Raw genomic sequence first — 25,593 nt, 5'->3', positions numbered from 1 at the left:
TTTTTTTTTTTTTTTTTTTTTAGATTTTTGCACAGATGGGGGCCTCACTGTGTTGGCCAGGCTGGTCTTGAACTCCTGGGCTCCAGTGTGCACTCACTATAGGCAAGGCGCTGTGTTAAGAATTCTACGTATATGTATGTATATGCATATATTGTCTCTAAACCTTATGCCAACCCAAGCAGGCACACAACATAGCTGCTCCCATGATGTACTAAAACTGCACAGCTAGTGAGGACTGGAGCCACCATCTGAATCACTGTGGATCTGCCTTCCAAGTCTTTGTCTTCTCCACCAAAACAGAAAACCACATTTACGATTTTATTATTTATAAATTCTTCCGGTGAAAAACCATTTGTTTTAAATTCCTTGCATTATTAAGCAGGGAATTTTACTTGAAATCTCCTTTACCTTTAGTTTTAACTGTTTACTTGCCTAACAGATTTGACTTCAAAACAATTCCTCTTTTCCTTCATTTAAATTACATTTCAGATTCTCCAGTGACTTGTCAGTAGAGGGAGCCTTAAGATGCATTTGACAACCCTTTTATATGGTGAACAGTGATTTCTCAACATGAAAAAATCAGCCAGTTGAATTTGTTTTATAATAGAACAACATATTTATAGAAAGGATAAGGAAAAGGCAGGCAGCTGCTGGGTTCAGTCTGTGGGAGAAAACAACCTACAAAGTGCTCAATGAACTCATCCCTCAGCTGCAGCGTCTTTCTGTTTCCCTGGCACTTTCAAGATACAGTTTCCTTTTGCTGGGATTCAACTTCAAGCTTGAATTTTGAAAGTAATTCATTAGGATGTATACTAAGAAATATGCGCTGCCTGTTCCCTGTGAGTTTATTGACAAGCTCAGTTCAGGACTATGAATCGCCCATGTACTTGGAACACAGAATTCTTGTTCAGTGACTATTACGGGTCTTGCTGAGTTAGGATGGTAGCCCCGGACAGCTCCCTGAGCTCTGCCATCGCCACTGGCAAGCTGCATGCCTGCAAGGTGACACGTGACAGTGGCAGCCCACTCCCTACCCAGACGCCACGCTGTGGAAAACCTGCTTCTAGCAGCAGCATCTGGGCTGTCGGTGGGCTCCACAGGCACCAAAGCTGACAGCCCTGACATTGCCAGGGGCTCTGTCTCAAGTGGGCTCCACACCACACTGAAAGATTCCACTCCAAGCCATTTGCATGGCCTTACCTTTGATCCTCAGCTCTGGATATTTTTATAAGATTAGGTGGAGCAAAAAGCACCTGTTCAAATACCCTCAAGATCTTTCTGTCTTTACATTCCTACGGTGGAAAATGAGGTACCCTGAGCCTGGACAGGAATCAGGAGCACTACTGTGAGGCCACGCCACTGTCCCGGGCAGACCTACCACACGACCATCAGGGAACTTACCCAGGCCACCCCCCCAGTCTCAGGGCATAGCAAAGGTGCTTCGCAAATACTTCAAAATGGGAATCGACATTATCCAAGTTATTACCCTTTCCAGTCCTTTTCAACTGCAAATACAGCTTTCATTTCCTCCTTTTTATTTCACTGGTTCCCAGACTATTGAGCTGGATTGGGAAAAAATATTAACAGCTGAATATTCAAGCCTGAGAGAATTAAGCCCCACTGTAGGATGATAGAAGGGAGATACTAGTTATTCTGCCCTCCCCATATTCACCCATTCATCTTCCGTCTGTCCGTCTGTCATTTACTAATCAACAAAGCTTTGTAGGTTGACTGTAGTCTGTCAATTACTAATTAACAAACACTTGTAGGTTGACTGCATTACTGCCTAAAATTTTCAATTCTTGTTAGGCGAAAATGGTTTTGTTTTTTTTTACTATTTTTTATTTTTTTGAGATAGGGTCTGGCTTTGTCGCCCAGGCTGGAGTGCAGTGGCACAAACACAGCTCACTGCAACTTCCTGCAACCTCCACCCACCAGGCTCAAACAATCCTCCCGCCTCAGCCTGCTGAGTAGCTGGGACTTCAGGCATGCAACACCATGCCCAGCTAATTTTTGTATTTTTTGTAAAGATGGGGTCTTGCCATGTTGCTCAGGCTGGTCTTGAACTCCTGAACTCAAGCAATCCATCCGCCTCAGCCTCCCAAAATACAGGGATTTACAGGCATGGGACACCTTGCCCAGTCAAAAATCAATTTTTTATATATATAAAAAAAGCACAGAACAATGACAACTTAAGGACTCTAACAACAGGATTTCCATGATAACTCTTCCCTGATAGCTCCTCTAGTCTTATATTTAGTCTTTGTTCATTTGTTTTGTTCTTTAGATTCTTGTTTGGTTTGATCTTAAAAGTCATCAGAACAAGCAAAGGATTATTGTGGTTCTTCTCAGAGATAGGCACAAATTCTGTCTGAACTCAAAATACCTAAAAATTGATGCTGCGAAACCACTTAACAATAAAGTTTCATTCCACAATTATGCAAAGGCTTCTTTTGCAAATATCCCTGGGACAGAGAACACAATGGCAAATAGGCAAGAAGATGTAACTTGCTGATTACTGAATTTCTTCATGAAAGAGTGAAGAAAGGATGTGTTCAGCGGTGCAGATGGCTGAGTGCATAACAGGTAGGTTTGGTGAAGAGGGGACAGTCAGCATCCACAGGAAGAAAAGGAGAGGTGGGGTTTGATTGCAACAAGCAGCTCTGCCCTCCACCCAGGGCGGCTTGGGTCCACCTGCAGTTACTGTGGCAAACACAAGAACCCAAGTGTGCCAGGTTCCTGCATAGGCAGGTTTTCCGGGGGCAGCTGCCAGCTATGGGCTTTACTTTGTAAGTCAGCATTCCATGGTGAAAAAGGCACTGGACTTGAAGTCTATTCTTCCTGCTTCATTGATTTCTCTTGGCCCAAGTAGGTGTCTCTATAGCATGGGGATGACAATTACTTCTCAAGGCTTCTGTGAGTTTTCTGAACTATGGACAATATGTGAATGCTGCATGTTATTCCTGTGTCCAGAGTGGCACAGTCCCATCCATATGAGGAAGGAAAACTCATTCATTTCTTCACACAACTCCTTGGACAAAGGACTCTTCCTGGGAGCTACGACAGGCTTTAGGGATGGTTGAGCATTTTTATTTAAGTTTAAGGGTGATGATATACATTTGAAACAGGAAGGCAGTGTGGAGCAATGATGAGGTGACTACAGCCAGGGCAGGCAAGAAGAGGTGGACTTCAGTTCTTTGGCTGCAGACTGCGCTGTGACCCGCCCTCAGGCCCTGCGGCCTCACGGCTCCCTTCTCTCTGATCGTACTGCCTCTGGGTTGATATTTCCACCTAAGTTGTATTTCTTATCACTCTGGACCTTCAGAGGTCTCCGTGAACAGAGGACAGCTGTAGAATTCAGCTTCTAAAATCGCTGGGCCAATAGGATGCAAAAACGTTCATGAAGCCCCTGACTCAGAGCCCAGCCTGCATGAAGCACTGCTCAGCATCACGCAGGCATCCCCTGGAGGTAGCAGGTGCTCACCGTATGTCTTTTGAGTGAATGAATGAATAATACATACATTTTTTAAGTCGCACATTTCACATCTTGGAAATCTTGGAGAAACGGTTTTACAGACCTGAGCTTTCCAAGGTCAGATGATCAGCGAAGGACAGAGCCAGGAGGGTCCAAAGAGGAAGCAGAGCATGGGGTGCCAGGATGTCAGGGCTGAGATGCAGGGTTGTAGCCTGCCATGTCTCATCTTGGTCCTGGAGACCGAGGGGCTGCAGGAGGCCTAGGGTTGCTCTGCGATGCTCATGAGCTGATGTACCCAGCGCCCCTGTGGACCTCGCCTGTGTCTTGGAGGCTGCCTGCTCTGGCTCCTGAGGGGTCTGCGCATCTCACAGGCCCTGGGGTTGGACGGGGTGGCCTCTGGTGTCTCAGGACACTTGTGTGTCCCTGAAGGAAGAAGAGGAAGTGGCCATCCAGTGCACACAATACAACGGGCACTGGGAATCATGACTCAGAGTCACCTGTGAGTGTGGTTGTAACAAGAGGGCAGAACCAGCCACATCAGCATCACTGTCAGACAGGAAATGAACCCAAGGTGGGCAGCTGCCTGGGAGAGTCAGCAATCCATCTGAGTGACTACCATGTTGAAGCCAGACATCCCCCGTGGGCTGCAAGGGAGTACAGATTCTCACCCTGCACTGGCCGGCCAAGCTCGTGGCCTTTAACAGTCCAGCAACAGTCCGAAATACAGGAGAAACAGTCACTGCTCAAGGGTCTGTTTTCTTTTTGTTTGTGTGTTTGTTTTTGTGTTTTTCTTTGTAAGGCCATGGCAGGATTGCGGGTACACCCGGCACTGATCTTATAACCAGGCTTGTAGCCCTTAGATAAGTCCATGCTTGTTTTGTATAATAAAATGTAAAATCAATCTGCTATGAAAGTCTATTCAGTGTGTTTTAAAAGGCAACTCACATTTATCGGGTCAAGAAGTGACATTTGTGAAATGCACAGTCTATTTGTCTCTTTAATGTATACTCATTATTCTACTCCTTAAAAATTGGAATTAAGCATGAAATAGGGAATGAGAATAAAATTCATACGTGTTGCCCTTTTCTAGATCATTTCAATTTAAAATAGTGTTAGATGAGCTTATAATTTCACACTTGTCTTGGCTTTTCTGCTCTGAAGATTGTAAAAAAGAAAGGTCCTGATTATAGTCTGCAGAATAAAGACAGTGAAGACAGACGCACACATTCGTATGGTGCCGAATTCAGAAGTTTCTGTGATTGTACAAAAGTGCTTCAAACAATGCATTTAAATCAAGGACAGATCTCACAAAGTTTGAGAGATTGTCTTTGGATACGTAATATATACGTTTGCTGTTTATTAATGCTTGAACCGAGAAGATTACAAAGAGAAAGCGGTGTGGTGTGGAGCCCCTGCAGCTCAAGTTGGCATCGCTGCTTTGCCTACAAAGTCAACAGTGCCTCCCAGAGGGTCTATTTCACCTAAAACTGTAGTCCTTCCCCACGACAATCTTTAAGAGGTGGTGCATTAAAAGGGCTATAGAATGTCCTGACTGGAATTACTGAGTACTTCTCTGGTTCAAACCTCAGTATTAGAATATGAAGTTCTACTCACTGAGCTGGGTGAGTTGGGAGCTTGGAGAACTCCAGCAAAATAATGTAGACTATTATTCAAACAGGCTCTGATTGCACTGTGTTCATATGTTGAAATAGATGAGCGCTCAGGACTCACTGCACTCACCCAGTGCTCACGCCTCTGGTCATCTTTCCAAACCCAGCTTCCAGCTCCCCTTGGCCTGAGGTCCTGTCTGTCTCTGCTGGCTCCTTACCCTGGACCTCCCCCTTTTCACTTTCCCTTTCTCTCTGCCTCTTCCATTGTCTCTTGTCTGCCTGCCAAAGCATTTGTCATAACCCACCAATTTCTCTTCTGTTCCAAGCTAGATTTGTTGTGGCAACCACAGGTTCTTCTTAGAGGGGTGTCTGCTAACTGGTTAGCATCTCCCTCACGTCTTCCCTTAGAGGGGTGTGTGTAGCTGGTTAGCTGATTAGCATCTTCCTCACAGCTTCTTGGAGGGGTGTGTGTAGCTGGTTAGCTGGTTAGCATCTTCCTCACAGCCTCTCCTTAGAGGAGTGTGTGTTAGTTGGTTAGCTGGTTGGTGTCTTCCTCACAACTTCCCCTCAGAGGGGTGGGTGTTAGCTGGTTAGTGTTACCCTCACAGTGTCCCTTAGTGGGGTCCCTGTTTGCTGGCTGGTGTCTCCCTTGCTCCTGGGTCTCTCACCTCCAGCCCTGTGTTTACTGGCACTAACTCTTGACCTGGGTTTCCCACAGAGGTTGTATTTCCTGGTTCCTCTGGCCCTCATTGGATGAGTTTGATTTCTCACTATTCTGCCACATTCCAAACGGCAAGAGTGAGCTTGCAGCCCCTCCCCAGCTCCACACACTGTACACTGAATATGTCACCACCTTGGTTACGTACTAACCCCGGCAGACTGACATGGTGAAGTTGTGAATTCATAGTGTTTTACTTCTATATTTTTATAAGGTGCACCCTCCCTCATGTACTCTTCATTTCTAATTAAAATATTTCTCCAGCATCAAGAAAATATGGTTGTGAATGGCTTTTACTACTAGTAGGCTGAGGGGCAGCTAATCTATTGTTTATTGAAAATCCAATAGTTTTATTTGCATTGCATGTGAATTTTTGGGACACAAAAATAGCATATCATCACCTGTCATATTCCTAAAGGAGCCCAAGAATGAACAGATTACAAAACAACCCATTACATCCCAACCCAACCCAGCACATCTCAACCCAACCCAGCACATCCTAACCCAACCCAGTACATCTCAACCCAACCCAGTACATCCCAACCCAACCCAGTACATCCCAACCCAACTCAGCACATCCCAACCCAACCCAGCACATCCCAACCCAACCCAGTACATCCCAATCCAACCCAGTACATCCCAACCCAACCCACTACATACCAACCCAACTCAGCACATCCCAAACCAACCCAGCACATCCCAACCCAACATGGCATATTCCGATATTCTCTCAGCCTGCCTCAAAAACTGGTAAAGACTCATTGGTTGTCCTTTCTTCTTTTTTTCTTTTTTAAGATGGAGTTTTGCTCTTGTTGCCCAGGCTGGAGTGCAATGGTGTGATCTCAGTTCACCATAACCTCTGTCTCCCGGGTTCAAGCGATTCTTGTGCCTCAGCCTCCTGAGTAGCTGGGATTACTGGCATGTGCCACCACACCCAGCTAATTTATGTATTATTAGTAGAGATGGGGTTTCTCCATGTTGGTTAGGTTGGTTTTGAACTCCCGACCTCAGGTGATCTACCCGTCTCAGCCTCCCAAAGTGCTGGGATTATAAGTGTGAGCCACCACACCCAACCTAATTGCCCTTTCTTTAAATCAGGTAGATGGTTTTGAAGGAGATGGTCATATTTTCCTATCTCACTCTTCCCTTTCTGGATCCTTCTTTGCTCCTCCTCCTCCCTTCCCACCTCCCTTCCCTTCCCACCTCATTCCATCTGAAGTATTTCAACTACCCGCAACTAACCGATAACTGGCACTTTTCACACAACCACAGCAACCTGTGAGGAGCATGAACGTGAAGTATCTTTACCTTGCACAAGCCAAGTTGAAACCAGGGCGGGAGAAAAGACCCGTTCCTTCCCAGAGAGCACCAATGTCTCCTCGTCACGGGGAGCACCAATGTCTCCTTGTCACGGGGCGCACCAATGTCTCCTCGTCATGGGGAGCACCAATGTCTCCTCACATCACTGTGCTGGTGGTTTGGATAGAGGATGGCCATATGGGGGATGTGGTTTTGTATCCTGAAGTGCCAATCATCATTCTCTTTCCTAACAAAACGCATTTTTTGTAAGTGTTTTAAGTTGCTTAAAATGCATAATTGAACAGACTTTCCCCTCATGGCCTCTTTATCCAAAATCCCACAGAACCTCAGTGAGAAGAAGCCTCCCTTCAGAATGTCACGGGTGCCTCGCCTAGAGCACTCAGTGGGCGCCAGGCCCCTCCACATAAACCACCTAAGTCCCCTAAGCCCCTGGATTGGGAACGTCCTTCCTCCAAAGAGGGGGCCAGGCAGCTTAAGTCATTGCTCAGGGCTATGCGGGCTGCATGTCTGTGCCTGGCAGAGATGGCATCTGCACCTGGGTTCTATCTCACTGGGCAGCTGGGGTCTCCTGTGAGCCTCACAGGCAGAGGCAACCTGGGACGGTGGTCACCTGCAACTCCCCTCTCTACACCTTAGTACTTGTGTAAGGTAAAGTCAGGATGTTTAAAGAGTGGGGCACAGTTGCAAACACCACAGGCTCTTACTTTCCATGTTTAAGATCCTTCTGACAGAAAGGCGTGTTATGATTCCTCCATAATGGAAAGACAAGATCATGACATGTTCAAATAAGAGAAAATGTTTTAAGGTTTCTTAGTTGAATATTTTTTAAGATATTGAATCCTCAGATTTTTCTCAGAACCAGAGAACATGGGGGCAGGGGGGCAACATCTGAATCGCTGTATTAACTTATTGTAAGGAAGGTAAATCAAGGTCATTATCTGCTGTTAGGAAGTCAGTCCTTACTGGGAAACCCATGAGCTGTGTGTCTCTGCGCAAGATACCCTGCTGTCCGGGTCTCACCTCTTTAATCTAGAAAATGAAGATTCTGGACTAGATCAATAATGTTCCCACTGGATTCCCAGAGAGTGATTCATTTCTGTGGCGACAAAGGAAGGGTGGGGTCACTGGGCGCAGTCTCAGATGCATCTGTAGTGCGGTGCAAATGAGGCTTCGGTAAATATGCAGTTGGAGAAACACTTCCTCCTTTTACAAAGTGCATGGAGATTGTTGTTTGTCACTTGTTTGAGATCCATTGTGCTGGGTGACACCCGAGGACAGTTGTTCTTCATTGTTTGGGGAACAGGGAACACTAAGGGCTTAGCCTCCACCAGCAGAATCACAGCTGAGAGGTGAAACCTGTGTGCAGTGTATACCTGGGAGCTCCTGCATGACAATCTCTGTGTAGGAGCTCTGCTACTAAAGCTGTCTTAGAGATCAACTTGTGATAAAAACGCTTTGTGCAATGCAACGATTGAAAGTACAATAAATACGTCTCTACATGTTCCACGATAAGCAGAAAGTAAGCCCTCTTTGACTAAAAGCTGCCCTTTCCCTTAGCAGCCCCCATAGCTGTACACGACAGTCTCTGGGTAGCTGATCTTTCTGTTTATCTTGGTCTCTTGTGAAGTGGAATAGTAGCAGGTACCAGGGTGGGTGGGGTATTGCCAAGACCCTGCACAAAGAGTAAGAATTGGTTAAGTGTCAGCTCTCCACATGCCGGCTCCTGGGGGAGAACCTGGACCCAGCCTCCTGGCCACACTGATCCTGGCTCCTGATCTCTAAAAATGAAGATAACAGTAATTCTCACTTAGACAGTCTCTTACCTGATAATGCATATACAAAAGCAACAGCAATTTGAAACTAGCACATGAATGGACACTACCATTTCTAGTTTAGAGCCACCCCCAGCTCCTCTCTATGGCCTTTGCAGCCACCATTACATAACATAGAATGCCCAGTGGAAACATGTCAAATATATGCATACGTGCACATGCACAGACAGACGGGGCAAAAGAAGGAAAAAGTGACTCTCAATGAGACCTAAAGTTAGTCCACGATAAGTTGCCTAGTGAGCATTTTTATAGACTGATAATGCTTCCTTCACATTCTTCATTATGGTCACGGTGCACATGGGTGACAAGTAACACACATTCAGTTTCACACGCAGGGAAATTAGTGAAACAAATTCAAGGAAAGTTAAAGCATTAGAGACGTATAAGCAGTTACTGGTCTCTCATAGGTGAGCTATGAGTTCGTTTGAAAGGAATAGCTTCAAACTCTGAAGTCAGGATGGGCAGCGTCCTTTTGACACTGGGGATAGGCTCAGTGACGCCATGCTGTCAGCCTAAGACTGGCTTGGTTACATCCGGTTCCAAAACCTGCTCTCATCACTGCTGACACGGTCTAAAAATATTTTCCTCTTTCTCCCCAGTGGGCTGGTTTGGCTCTCCAAACTATAGCAAACCAACAAAAATAAACAACAGGCAACATCAACGGAAAAGGCAGGTGGGTAACCTGCAAATTTGATATTTCATGAATGGAACTGAGAGGTGAAGTCTCCCAGACAGAGCAGAGAGCTGCTGCGGGAAGCTCTTGTTTCTTCTCTGCCTCTGGGGTCCCCTTGCACTCATCCCTTTCTGCTCTGAGTTCCTTCCTTTTGTGCTGGGCAAAAAGAGTGGAACTTCGTCTCTAAATAAATAAATGGTAAAGTTACTATGTGATATATTTCCCAAGTAAAATATTTTATCCTCTACTTTAAAAACTATGGTAATACAGACTCACTTTTTAAAAAAAAAGAAATGTAAATGCTCAAGAAAATACGGGATCAATGAATAACAACATGGTGATGGGGTCGTTTTTAGATGGAGGGAATTTGGATCATTCGTTTTTTACTCTTTGTTTATCGCTATTTTGAAAAAGGACACAATTAAATCTACTTTTTATAGTACCACAAATTAAAATACATGTATCTAACCTTTGTCTAAGTCTCTCTAAAGCAAATGAGAAAACGATAATGCAGGTCTTAGTTCCAGATGGACTTGAATTATATTATTTGAAGGTGACAGTTAGGGTTACTGACATAGCGGCGCCCACTTTGTCCAAATACATCCCAGTTTTCTTCCCAGAGAGGCAGCCCTGGGGTAAAACACACGGCCACTCTCCCCACCAGCCCCGCGTGCGTGGATGCCAGCGGCCTTAGTCAGAGGTTAAGGAGCATATTTCTATTCCTACCACTGTCATGGAGTTGGAAAAAGGGTTCCAATGTTAACAACTTCAATATTTAGGTCAAAAGTCATGTTGTTCAGCACCACAATCAGAATAACGCCCTGATTTTCCTTTCACAGATGTGACCCTGCGATTTGGGGTTTAGCTTGTGAGTGAACAGTAGCTGCCACTTCACGTACTGGGGAGAGACAGAGGGAAAATAGAGACAAAAAAGTATCATGCTGCAACATGTGAACCCCTTTTATTTATTATTGACACTGGATGCTGGCATGCTACCAAGAATTTTTTTGAAATTTCTGAATTTTGTGTATTAGTGAACGTGTTAATAAAGTAATAAACTCATAGGTGCTATAACAGCACACTTCTTGCCATATACAAAGGATTAAAAATGTATGCCCTTAAAAGGGACTTTTAATGGTATATTGGTTTCTTGTAAAATATATCTTATTTTTGTGGTACATCCACCACAAAACACAAATAATCAGAAAAGACGGAAGAACAGGAAGGCAATGGGGAAGCCCCATGAAGTGAATTTGCCTTTCTCTGGTCCACGAGCCCAGCACGGCACGTGCTCCTCTCTCCTCAGTTCTCAGCATTGCTCTGGGCTGCCTGTCCACACGCTGCTTTATGAGGCCAGGAACTCACTGGGGCCCTGCAGAAAAGTAGCCGAGAGGCCACATGTTGCACTCCAGCCATGTTGCTTTTATTTATAGGAACACATAGACTCATATGGTAGCATACACGGGAATCCAAATGCATGCCTTTCTTATATTTTTGTTTGTTGGTTGGTTTTGGATTTTGGTGGGAGCTGAAAGCAAGATATGTGTGTGTGTGTGTGTGTGTGTGTGTGTGTGTGTCTCTGTGTATATATAGTACTATATTCTACCTTCCATTTAGTGAAGTGCTCAATATACATTGATAGGTTGATTGAAGGATAAAAGAAAAAAAGAGGAAAAGGAAGAGAAAGGGAGAAAGGAAGAAAAGGAAAAAGAAAAAATGTCAGAAGTATGAGCTTGCTTCACTTAAGTAACTGGAAGATCAGAGTTCATTATTAGGAAACTTAAAAGGTAAAACATTCCTAAAAATGAGTCCATGAGCACAGAGACCAGATCCATCTTTTTTCCTCTGCCAATCTCTGCAAAGGAGCACAGGCCCAGTAAATATCTCCCAAGTGGAAAAATGAGAAAAACAAACATGTTACTTAATCCAATATTATTAATTTTGCTACAATGTAACTGAGTGATGGTTAACAACACCACTTAAAGCTCATTCCAGGGGCTTAGTATAACCTATAAGTTTTCACCGTATTATGAAAAGAACTTGCTGCTTTAGCTAGAGGAAAATGTTCTGCCCTGAGTCTTTTCTCCTTCATCTTTTACTCAGAATTTGGTCTCATGAAGACAATGCCCAACACATAAGAGAGGCTGTATCAACAAACATGACAAAAATAAATTTAGTCTTCCATTCACCCATTCAGCTTCCATTTATCAAGCACTGGACACTTGGAATACTGTGGGCATTTCAGAAAGAAGCAGGCAGAGTCCCCAATTCCATGAGACTGTACATGCCTCATAAGGTGCGATAGCTGTCACCCAGGAGGAAGGCCCATTTCAAGGAGCATTAGCAGGGCCACAAATAGTTTTTGGTCTAGTGAGTGGGCATACACCTAAATCACAATATAAAGTTGAATATGGCTAAGGAGAGTTTATGGCAGAAAATCCCAAGGAAATGAAGAACATTCCTCTACACAAGATGTGCCCAAGTTTTAGCAATGAGGAGGATGGAAACAAGAGAGACCAGGTCTCTAGGAAGGATGCAGGGTTCAGCAAGATGCCCATGGAATAGAAGGATGGATGGCTGTCTGTTGACCAAGGGGCAATGTTAATGGGAGGTGAGAATGAAGGAAGGGCCCCAGGTAGAGAGAAGTACCAAGGGAGAGGCTGCCCTGAAGTTGGAAAACCAAAGGAAAAATCAGAAGTGTTGAAGTTGAGGAATCGAAATTGTCTTAAGTAAAAATACACTTTTTTATAGTTTCCTAAACAACAAATTAAAATCAAGGTTTGGACAGGCGTGCCCTATTTTAAAAGCCCTAAGAAAGTTTACCATTCAAAGATATTTTTGGTGAATTCTTTTGCAAAGAGAACAAAATAATTTATGTAAAATAAATAATCTTCTATACAAACTTATCTCTCAAAGTTTACTTCCATTGGACTATACCTTTACTTGGCATCTCCCTTAATTGGGACAGGGGGATTTAAGGTCCCCTGACAAAAGAGGGGCACAAACTAATAGACTTCACAATTTTTTAAGCTAGTTGTGAAGAAGTATCATGCCAAATGACAAACTTCCATGGTACCTAGTTGTGTATAATGTAAAATAGAGTAGACATTTGACTTTGCATGTGGCATACCCTAATAAACACCAGGGGCCCTGCAGAAAAGGAGCTGGTAGGCCACATGTTGCACTCAATCCACATTGCTTTTATTTATAGAAACACTAAGACTCATGTGGTAGCACACGCAGGAATCCAAATGTGTGTCTGTCTCATATTTTCGTCTTTTGTTTTTGGATTCTGGTGGGAGCTGCGAGCAAAGTAGTGGAGTCACTTTTGGCATCTGATTGTTAGATGACACATTTCAGTATATGAAGCAACAAGGAGGCTCGAAGTTAGCTTCCAGTGGAAAGATGCTCACATCATTGAAAAATGTTCACCCTAATTGGCAACCTTGTTAGCAGCCATTCCAGCAGAAAGACCACATGCAGGATTGGCAGCGCACACTGACAGGGAAGTTTTGGAATGACTAAATTCCAGACACATCCAAAAGGCAATTAAATACAGATTCCATAATAAAACACTCACACAATCCTGGAGACCATAACTCCAAATATATTTCTATTTCGATCATGCATGCTCAGTCCCATAGGAAAATACTCAAACTTATCAAAAGATTTTTACATATCTAACTACACACACCTGCTTTTATGAAAAGTCACAACCTGGGAAAATGCTGACCAGTTTTTGTTGGTCCCTAGTTTTTGTCAGAAAAGGGTAGTTTTCCCAAGGACCAGTCAATGTGGGTTTTTGTTTGTGTCCATTTGCAAAATTAAACAGTAAACTTTTGCAAGATTCTTGGTTGATGGACTTATGAGAAGGGAAAAATAATAATCTCATAAATAAAAAAGGATAAAAGGGTGCCTTCCACAGTGCTTTATGGTATGTAAAACACTTCTGACCAATGATCTTACTTTATTCTCACAATATTCTGCACAGTGGGCCGGGCACATAATATCCTCATATTCTAAATGAGGAAGTTGAATCTTGAAGACTGGGCATCCCAAGTTTTGGATATCGATGATGAGGCCTGAAGTCCTTGGGAGAAGGGAAGCTTGCACCAGCTCAACGTAAGCTGAACCATCACAGATGAGAGATGAGAGGGGCTCCTTCTGCTACTCAGACCACAGGTTGCAGGAACAGAGCCAGCTCAGAGGGCAGGTGTGGGGAAGAGGGGAAATGGTGGCAGGAACACAGACTGACTTGATAATACGTGGCCTTTGGCAAGACATGATACTGCCATAGGGCAACTGAATGGGCTGCCCTACAGCCTGCCTGCTCCAGCCAGCAGTCCAGGTTCTCCCTGCAAACTGAAGGCTAGAGATTATTCTAGCTCTCTAGCCAGCCACATCACCTGGGAGAGCTGAGATGGCTACCATACTATTTTGAGGTCCTTATTAGAATAAATACATGGAGAAAAGCTATTCTCCCTTTAGAAGCTATGTGCAACATTGTATCCTGTTGTACATTCTAAATGATATGAAGTATACTCAACAGGAATGGACAATTGGTGTCTAGCACACCACTTGAGTGCTCATATTAACAACACAGCATACTCGTATTACAGTTTGAGAACAGCTCCCCAGTGTACAGATTATGTTAGCAAGGCTAACTATTGCACCCAGAATGATTTTTTTTTAAATAGGCACAGGTGATGAAAAAAAGAATCTTGAAAAACAGAGAAAAGATTGGACGTATGGATAGGAATTATGGAGGGAGATGATTAACGACCTTCAGCAGGCTTGTCTATGTCAAAGCATGCATTGGGCCAGCTGAGGCTGGATGGTGCTGAGCCCTGCAGAGTCTGGGAGAAGCAGGTAGACCGTCCTGAGCTCTAGGCCTACTCCCAGTCATGCGCTTGGTAACTCCTTGAGCCTTGTGTTTCTTTCTTCAGGAGAAGAAAAGACTAGATACGCTGATCAAGCTTTGAGGCTTGGCAACATTTAAACCAGGAATTCAACAGTTGGTATTATATCTTAATGCTACTTCTACAGCTCATTCAACGTGTAATGTCGGACAAAACCCTGAACTCTCCTGTAAGAGATTAGGTAAACGGATGCTGCATATCTTAATTCAAGGCAGTATAGAGGCACTCCTGGCTTTGGGATCCTTTGAAGCACTTTGGTATCCGAAGTGTTTCTCTGTTTTCCATGTTAAAGGGTTTTGTAACTCTTATATAAAATTATGAATGTGAATCCTTAACTCCATACCTGGAGATAGGGTGGAAAATGTTTTCGCTATTATGACTGTTACAGTAACATCAGCAAGGAACTGTGTTGGGCAAACTACAGGTATGTTAATCATTTTCCACAATTCCAACCATCATCCATCCATTTCCCACTCACAGACATCTTAGAAACAAATTTTAATCAGAAGAGTATTAAATATGAGGATGCAAAGTACCAATTCTTATAAGATTAGATGCCTATAGATTTCAAATAATCAGAGGAAAGCCCAGAAAGTTGAACCATATCTGTTTATATCAATTTATTCATATGAGATATAAGATTTGGCTGCGACATTGGTCGCCCCATGGATCACCAGGTTGATTGGCTGATGTGACTGTCTAGGCAGGTGTCCTCTTCCTCCCTCAGCACTCCATGTGTGTCCCTCCCAAAGCTGTGTGCTCAGTCAAAGAGGACGACCATCCCCGATAGAGGAGGACCAGTCTCTGGTCAAGGGTACACAAGTAGCTGCGCTCCCCTGCTAGCACCCCCAAACAAGCTTTCACTTTATTCATTATGGAAGGACTGTCAAATGCCATCATTTTGTGTAGATGAACTTGGACATTTCATGTTAAAAAAAACATTCCTGAAACACTCAGCGAAGATAGAGATCCAACTAAGGTAAATATAAAAAGCTTCTATAATGGAATAATAACAATTTAACTTTGAGCCCTTAGTTCAAATTAGTTGACGTCATTTTCTAATTTGATGAAAACGTCTTTTTAATATACACCACATTCGTAAGGTCACGAAGTTCTGCAAAGATGACAGATCTGGGTAGGCACAATAAGAGCCCCCCAAGATGTCTACACCCTCATCCCCAGAACTTGTGAATATGATCCCTTAGGGGACATGTGATTAAGGATCCTGAAATGGAGGATTTTTAAAGTATTATTATCCAGCTGTGTACAATGGAATCATAAGGGTCTTTACAAGTCAAAGAAGAAAGCAAGCTAGCAGAGAGGTGACAATGACAGTCACCTAGTAGGTTCTGTGAAATACACTAGCAGCCCCCAGGAATGGAGGCTCAAGGAGTTACCAAGCTCATGTCTTAGAGTAGGCCTAGAGCTTAGGGCGGTCTACCTCCGTCTCCAGGACTCTACAGGGCTCAGCACCATCCACTCTCGGTAGGCCCCGTGTGTGCTTTGACACAGGCGATGGAGCCTGCCGAAGGTCGTTAATGATCCTCCTCCCTCATTCCGATCCACACTTCTAACACTTTCTCTGTTTTTCCAGTCAGAGAGGGATTTGGAGATGCTGGGCTGCTGGCTGTGAACATGGAGGCTGGGGCCCGGAGCTGGAGCACCCGGGTGGTCTCTAGAAGCTATCAGGCAAGGACAGGGATTCTCCTCTGGAGCCTTCCAAGGAAATGCAGCCCTGCCAGCTTTGATTTTAGCACAGCAAGACCCATTTTACGCTTCTGCCTAGAGAACTGTAAGATAACAAATTTGCATTATTTCAACCACTGTGTTTGTGGGAATTGGTTACAACTGCCAACAGGAAACTAATAAAGGCTCACTGACTGCCCTAGGTCAGCCTCCTCCACCTGAGGCACCTGGTGTGTTTTCTGGCAACTGGTGTACCGAACAAGAGCTAACAGAGAGGTGACAATGTCAATCACACAGTAGGTTCTGTGAAATACACTAGCAGCCCCAGGAATGGAGAACTTCACCTGCCACAAGAGTCAGGCATTTCTGGGTCTTCAATGCTTTTTACCTGAAGAAGTTCCTCATGTTGCATATTTATGCTTCAGACTTTTTCCTGTTACCTTTTTAACAGGTAGCTGGGCTGGGATAGGGAGACAGTGTGGCTGAAATGAGCTGTGTGTGTTCAGTTCATGAACTGAACACCATGAGATGGGTATTGACTAGACCTTTTATAAACCTCAAAAGGGAAGAAGAAAGGAAGCTCATCAGCATGAGACAGGGGTCCCTGTACTTGTGAGGGAAACTTTTCTTGTCCTTCCTTCAGACAGTTCTGGAGTTAACTAAATCAAAGCAACAGAGACTTATTGAGTGCCTACTGTGTATGAGTGATGGTGCTATTATTTTTATATGAAAGGTAATTCACAACACCCACATGAAAATAATCCAGAAGAAGGCATGTGATTCTGTGTAAGATAAGGCTAGAGGGATTAAAAAAATTGTAAACCTTGATTTACTTCTGAAGATGAGTGCTAATTAATTTTATCGATCACTTACTTATCAGGAGCCAAAGAGTCTTAGCTTCAGCAAATTAAATTACATCTCAAGTTTATGAACATGTTCAATGCTTCTTAAGAAGACCATGGGGTGAGAATCCTAGCACACAGTCCACAGAGCATGGAGGCTGAGTGTCGAACTCACTGGTGAGCACTGTTGTGATTTGGACAATTCCATAGACTTCACAATGAGAATGTGATTGGGTGGCATGATCTTTGAAAAAAAATCAGTCAGTCACGAGTAACTTCCTACTTATTAATAATAACAATGAGTGGAAATGGATTAAACTCTCCAGTCAAAAGATAGAGAGTGGCTGGATGGATGAAAAAAAAAAAAGACCCAATACCTGTAAAGATACACATAGAGTGAAAATAAAGGGATAAAAAAGATATTTCATTCAATGGAAATGAAAAAAGAGCAGGAGTAGCTATACTTACATCAGACAAAATATATTTCAAGACAAAACTCTAAGATACAAAGAAGATCATTATATAATGATAAAGGGGTCAATTCAGCAAGATGATATGAGAATTGAACATATATATGCTCCCAACACTGGAGTATCCCAATATATAAAGCAAATATTATTAGAGCTAAAGAGACAGATAGACCTCAGTACAATAATAGCTGGAGACTTCAACAGCCCACTTTCAGCATTGGACAGATCTCCCAGGCAGAAAATCAACAAAGCAACATTTGACTTAATCTGCATTATAGAACAAAATGGACCTAACAGACATTTAAGGAACATTCCATTCAATGGTTACTGATTCTTCTCTTCAGCACATGGATCATTCTCAAGGACAGATTATATGTTAGTTCAAAAAATAAGTCTTAAAACATTCAAAATTTGAAATAATATCAAGCATCTTCTCTGATCACAATGGAATAAAACTAAAAATCATTAACATGAATAATTTTAGAATTTAATGAATTTTACAAAATACATAGAAATTAAACAACATGTTCCTGAATGACCAGTAAGTCAGTGAAGAAATTAAACCGAAAATTGGAAACTTTCTTGAAACAAATGATAATGGAAACAAAACATACCAAAAACTATGGAATACAGTGAAAGCAGTACTAAGAGGGAAATTCACAGCTGTAAATGCCTACATCAGAAAAGAAGAAAAACTTAAACCACCTAACAATGTATCTTAAAGAATCAAAGAAGAAACAGCAAAGCAACCCAAAACTTAGAAGACAATAAATAATAAAGATAAGAGCAGAAATAAATGAATTTGAAATGAAGAAAACAATACAAAAGATCAATAAAACATTTTTTCCAAAAAGTAAACAAATCTGACCGTTAGCCAGATTAACTAAGCAAAAAAGAGAGAAGATTCAAATAAATAAATTAAAAAAAAAAAACAGATGAAAAAGGAGACATTAAAACTGATATCACAGATATTCAAAGCATCATTAGTGGCTAATATGAGCAACTATATGCCAATAAACTGGAAAATCTAGAAGAAATTGATAAATTCCTAGACAAATGCAACCTACCAAGATAGAACCACGAAGAAATCCAAAACCGAAACCCATAACAAGTAATGATATCAAAGCTATAGTAAAAAGTCTAGTAAAGAAAAGCTGAGATCCGGCCACTGCACTCCAGCCTGGGCAATAGAGTGAGACTCTGTCTCAAAAAAAAAAAAAAAAGAAAAGCCCGGGACCCAATGGCTTCAGTGCCGAATTCTACTAAGCATTTAAAGAAGAACCAATACCAATCCTACTCAAAAAATAGAGGAGAAGGGAATACTTCCAAATTCTTTCTATGAGGCCAGTAATACCCTGACACCAAAACCAAAGACACATCAAATAAAGAAAAATAGAGGCCAATATGTCTGACAAATACTGATGCAAAAATCCTCAACAAAATATTAGCACACTGAATTCAACAATACATTTAGAAGATCATTCATTATGACCAAGTGAAATTTATCCCAGGGTTGCAAGGATGGTTCAACATTTACACATCAATCAATGTTATACACGATATCCACAGAACGAAGGACAAAAACCATGTAACCATTTCAATTGATGCTGAAAAAGCATGTGATAAAGTTCAACATAGATTTATGATAAAATCCCTCAAAAAACTGGGTATAGAAAAAACATACCTCAGCATAAGAAAAGCCATATATGACAGACCCACAGCTAGTATCATACTGAGTGAAAAGCTAAAGACTTTTGTCTTAGATCTGAACATGACAAAGATGCCCACTGTCACTACTGTTATTCAAGATAGTACTGAAAGTCCCAGCCAGATCAACCAGACAAGAGGTAGAAATAAAGGGCATTCAAATTGGAAAGGAAGAAGTAAAGTAATTCTTCTTTGCAGATGATGTGATCTTACATTTGGAAAAAAACTAAAGATTCCACCAAAAAATGATTAGAACTTATAAATTCAGTAAAGTTGCAGGATACAAAATTTACATACACAAATAAATTGCATTTCTATATGTCAATGCTAAACAATCCAATAAAAAAATAAGAAAAGTAATCCCACTTTACTATAGCCACAAATAAAAATAAACACCTAGGAATTATCTGAACCAAAGAAGTGAAATATCTCTACAATGAAGACCATGAAATAATGAAATAAATTAAAGAGGACACAAAAAATAAAAAGATATTCAATGTTCATGAATTGGAAGAGCGAATATTGTTATAATGTTGGTGCTACCCAAAGCAATCTACAGATTCAATACAATCTCTATTAAAATACCAATGATATTCTTCACTAAAATAGAAAAAAAAATCAAATCAAAATGAATTAAAGGCTTAAATGTAAGACCTCAAATGATGAAACTACTACAGGAAAACATTGAATAAACTCTCCAGGACATCAATTTGGACAGATTTCTTGAGTAATACCCCACAAGCACAAGCAACCAAAGCAAAAATGGACAAATGGGATCACATCAAGTAAAAAAGCTTCTTCACAGCAAAGGAACCATCAACAAAGTGAAGAGACAACCCACAAAATGGGAGAAAATATTTGCAAACTACCCATCTGACAAAGGATCAATAACCAGAACATATAAAAAGCTCAAACAACTTTATAAAAAATCTAATAATTTGATTAAAAATGGGCAAAATATTTGAATAGACATTTCTCAAAAGAAGACATACAAATATCAAACAAGCATATGAAAAGGTGTTCAACATTACTGATTATCAGAGAAATGCAAATCAAAACTGCAATGAGATATCATCTCAGCCCAGTTACAATGGCTTCTATCCAAAACATAGGCAATAACAAATGCTGGATAGAATGCTGAGAAAAGGGAACCCTTATAAACTCTTAGTGGAACTGTAAATGAGTACAACCACTGTAGAGAACAGTTTGAAAGTTTCTCAGAAAACTAAAAATACAGCGACCATAAAATTCAGCAATCCCTTTGCTACTTATATACTTAAACAAAGGAAATCAGGTAATTGAAGAGATCTCTGCACTCCCATGTTTGTTGAAGGTCTGTTCACAGCAGCCAATGTTTGGAAGTAACCTAAGTGTCCATCAGGAGATGAATGGATAAAAAAAATGTGGTGCATATACACAATGGACTACTATTCAGCCATAAAAACTGAGATTCTGTAATTTGCAACAAAATGGATGGAACTGGAAATCATTATGTTAAGAGCAATAAGCCAGGCACAGAAAGGCAAACATTACATATTCTCACTTATTTGTCGGATCTAAGAATCAAAACAATTAAACTCATGAAGACAGAAAATAGAAGGAATGTTACCAGAGGCTGAGAGAGTAGCAAGCGGCCAGGCAGGGAAGTGGGGATGGTGAATGGGTACAAAACAAACAAACAAAACCAACAAAGGCCTAGTAGTTGATAGCACAACAGAGAGACTATAGTCAATAATAATTTAATTGTACACATAAAAATAACTAAAAGAGTGTAGTTGGATTATTTGTAACACAAAGAATGCTTGAGGGGATGGATACCCAATTCTCCATGATGTGATTATTACACACTGCATGCCTGTACCAAAATATCTCTTGTACATCATAAATATATATACCTATTATGTACCCACAGGAACTAAAAAGGAAATTAGAAAAAAGAAAAATCCAGTCAGCATAATTTATCCATTGCATATTTTCCCGTTATTCTCTTTAAAGATCCCACTCTTTAAATATCTAAAGAAAAACATTAATTATAGCATGATTTATACTTAAAAAATGTTTAAAATTAGAAAATGTTAAATACATTATGATCAGTTCTGCAAACAAAATATTTTGCTGACTTAATGTTTACCTGGAACTTTTATGACATGAAAAATGTTCATAATGTAAGGTGAAGTATAAAATCTTATTAAATGTTAATGTATATGGTAAAAGCTATTACCTCTAATCATGGAATTAGATAATTCTGTCCTTCAGGATACATTTTTAAGGCACATACCCTGAATCCTCATTTACAGGTACGTTGTGAAATTAGAGGTGATTTATTTTTCTCTTATAATTTTCTTTACTTTCTTTAATTTGCTTACAATGAGCCTATATTCCTTTGATTATTAGTGAGATAACAAGATAAACTACTGTATAATGACCTAGACGTGGAGATATGTCTGCTGCAGCTCAGGTTTCACTCTCCTGCCCTAGGCAAGTAGTATCTCTCCACCAGCTCTTTCAGGGTTTCCGCCCATGAATGCCATCACCAGTGCTGTCTGCCCACACCACGCTTCCAGCTACAGAAGCCTGGCATGACAGGACCGTACCCCCCCCACCTCCTGCCCCACTCCAGCTGACTTGCACCCTCACATTCTGTTTTTATGAAGTGCTGTTAGTCCAAGGAATGCACCCAGTAGGCACCTGGACTTTGAGGAAGTACATAAGCCAGCAAACCAAGTTACCTGTTGTTATTAACACCAGGTAAATCCAGTTTTCACTAGGTTATTCCAAGCTACTAGTTGACAACTGATCCAATGACAATAGATCTATTGTAGGATCTGAAAGCACTAATATACCTGTTTTCAAAAATGCCTATTCTCACAGAAAATTTACCCATGACTAATACAAGAGCATCATTTGAGCATCTAATAAGGGCCAGGTTCAATATGGGAACAGAAAAAAAAGAAAAAAGGAGGGAGGGAGGGAGGGAGGGGAGGGAGGAAGGAAAGGGAGGGAGGAAGGAAGGAGAAAGAAGAAAAGAAGGAAGGAAGGAAAGAAAGAGAAAGAAGAGAAGAGAGGGGAGGAGAAAAAAGAAAAAATAAAATACAGGGAACGGCAAGGCAAAGCAGGCAATGGGGACCACAGCAGGCATCTAAAAAAAATAAAAGATGAAATGAGATTGACCTGAAGTTACCTAAATTTTGGCCAGGGGAAAACGTAAACTAAAATTCAGCTGTGTTTGTTACCAAATTCTCCATTCCTCCTCTCAAGCGTTCCAGTGGTGGAGAGAAGCCAGGCTCTCTCTGTTACCCTGTCTCAGCCGACTTTCCTGGCTTCTCTCTCAAGGAGGGTGCCCAAATGGTCTGACCCAAGCTCCTCTCTCCTGTCCTGCCTCTGCTTACCTCTGTTTGTCCCGATTGCCCTTTTAACTTAAAAATTCCCCCTGAATACCAGTCCACACATCAGGTTCCAGGCTAAGATTCAGCCCTCCCATGGTCTCTTTCTGAACCCAGGAAACCTCTCGGGATCTCAGCTCCAGCCCTGGTCTGTGTCTGGGCATGAGTCCACACTGCCCGCCACAAGCTGGTCTTCCTATTGACCTGCACGGATGGACGCTGGTCCCTCCATTCTACAATCCAGGAGAGATTCAGGGATGGCTCCCCAGAGGGATCAGTGCAGAAACTGCTCTTGCACACAGCAGAATTCTTGTTTTAATTCTATAACAGATTTCTAAATTCTTGAATATAAAAGCAACACTGACAGCACAGGTGTGTTGCTGGTAGATGGGAGGGGTGTTGAAGGGGGAAGACAGCAGCAGGGAGGGCCCTGGCATACAAAGCTCCCCTGTCCTCACCATCAGAGACCACATCTCCAAGTCTAAAGGAAAGAGGCTCTCGTCGTCTTCATTTGTCCTCACCTCCCCCACGAAAAGCTTCCCTGGGTGTGCTCACTGGGGTGCTCTATGTCTTCCAAAATGCCTTCCCTCTTTCTTCCTACCGCTATGTGAATCTTTCTAGAACATTCTGGGGCCTATAACATTGTAAACAAGATCATTCTCTCCTTCAGGACACCTTTTTAGGGCACGTATCCTGAATCCTCATTTACATCTACAGTCAAGGAAGTAAAATTTTTTTAAAAAACTAAACCAAATTTCTATCCCCCACCTGAAAGTCTTTATTTTCAGTTAAGGTCTTAGACAACTTTTTTCTGCAAAATTTTAGAGCCAATCAAAGAGAAGAATATACAAAAATAATGTGGCTTTTGCTATTGTGGCACCTTTGAAAAAGGAAAAAAAGAATTAAAAAAAAAAAAGAGAGAAAAGAGAAAGAAACAGCATGGCTCACCAGGACACCTGTGAGCCAGAACAGGCTCCACTGTCCAGCCTGGTCTCCACTCCAGCTGCAGCTTTTGCTACCCGCCTCCCAGGAGCCTCCCTTCTCTGAGAACAGGGCTCACTGGCTTCCACACAACGACTTTGCCTTGAAGGTGCTGAGGAGAGCGTTAACGCGCTTTCTCTACTCTACCACCTTTGGCTGAGTCAGCATATGAAATTTCTGGATAATGGTCCACACAGAGCATTGCTCAGCGGGAAATCTCGGTAATGGCATGGCCCAGAGTCACAGACTGATAATGTCTTCACTTCTAATGCTCTATAGGGGGAAGGGGAATGCAATTAAAAGGAAGGATTGGGAACGCGTTTGTAAAAACGAGTGCCAAGAAGGGCATGCAAAGTAAAACACAGGATCACAGAAGAGAAATGCACCAAGGAGGCTGAGAGCTGAGAAGAGAAAGAACTCCCAGTCCAAGCACAGGAAGCAGGGAAGGAGAGCAAGTCTGAAACAGGAAGTGGAGCAGCAGAGGAAGTTGGAAACAGGAAGCGGGGCAGGAGAGCAAGTCAGAATTTCCTGGAAACAATCATTCCAGCCACTGCCACTCTCCTAACATCTGCCTTCAGTGAGACTGTGAGTTAACTTTCATCTTAAGCTTGTTTAAAACGTGTTTTATTTGAAAAAATTACATAGTCTGGGAAAAATGCTCCAAAATATAAAGACACACATATATGTACCCCCAGCACAGTATGTATAAAAAAATAACTAAAATTGAAGGCTCCCTATGATAAGTATGAAAGGAATGTTGTGCACCATGGCCATGGTTTTACTCACAGAATTCTGCATTGTGCATCCCAAATAGTATGTGCTACCTTTTGCAGATTTGCAAAATATAAGATTTTGCATAAGAGTTTGCATGTATTTGTCCAATGCACACATAACTAAGCAAATAATCTACTTTTATATGAGATTCAATTAATGCCATTCATGGGGAAAATCTTCAACAATGACTGCAGATCAGACCTGGGTTTGGGCTTTAGAGTTGAACTCCATCAATCCATGGATAAGGAAGCAGAGGCCCTGGGAGGTGAACAACTCACTCAACAGCTGCTGGATATCTGGGAGGCCTCAGGGCTGGGCTGCACCTCAGGAGACTGTGATAAGACACTGATGTGGGCATTTTCCAGAGGGGCCAGAGCTGCTGAGAGCAGAGACTCTAGAGCCACGTTGCCGGAGTGGCCTCAATGCCCCCATTTCCTTATCAGCACAATGGTGGTTGTGAAGATTAGACAGATTCATACATGAATCTTACATACAGTGCGCTTCTTAGAGCACTGGCTGCCACATAGATCAATAAATCTTAGCTATTATTAGTACTTAGTATTTTGTTTTAAACACCCTGAAAATGCCCCATAGATACAGAATGGCAAAATTACACAGAAAGATGCGAAATGTTCATTTTTTTTCTAATGAAAGTGCTTATTGTCATCTCCTCTTTCCAATTTTACTTAATTAAACTTTAATCTTCATCACAAGAATCACAGCTTGTCCTTCTGAGCAAGAAGATTGCCCTCCAGCGGGTCTACCATACAGCCCCAACTACTCCCCATTTTTTATTTTATTTTCCTCTTCCCCAAACTTTTTCTACAAGAAAATGATCTATATTTTTTCTCCACTTCTATAATATACATGTGCCATATTCTTTCCTGCATAAATATTTCCAGTTTATTTTTTGTTTTTATAATATTTAGCCCATCTGCCTCCAGGAAAGATTTGAAGTGATTTAAAATAAAAGACATGTGAATGTTTAATAATTAATAACAATAGGGCCAAAGGGAAGGGTCTATGGAAAGAGATAATTTTATAGAAAATAATAGTCTTGTGATTTTTAAATGTTTTGTTTTCCTAAATGTAGGAAGTGATCCTCTTTCTCCACTGAACACCATATATGGTTCATCCTGCAGCTCCCGCTCCTGACAGCCTTTCTGGGCTGCCCAATTACAGGGTGATTTCTTACCCCACTAA

The 25,593-nt window shown here is 41.8% G+C and overlaps 1 protein-coding gene across 3 annotated transcripts in view; it reads right to left on the bottom strand.

Moving 5' to 3' along the window:
• Positions 1 to 25,593, bottom strand: part of MYT1L (myelin transcription factor 1-like) — a 536,085-nt gene that overhangs the window by 433,867 nt on the left and 76,625 nt on the right. The window lies entirely within an intron of this gene.

This window comes from Colobus angolensis, unplaced genomic scaffold (genome assembly GCF_000951035.1).
Source record: "Colobus angolensis palliatus isolate OR3802 unplaced genomic scaffold, Cang.pa_1.0 Scaffold53, whole genome shotgun sequence".
Lineage (NCBI taxonomy): Eukaryota > Metazoa > Chordata > Mammalia > Primates > Cercopithecidae > Colobus > Colobus angolensis.
Note: the sequence above shows the minus strand (reverse complement) of the source record. Positions and strands in the feature narration are given on the sequence as shown.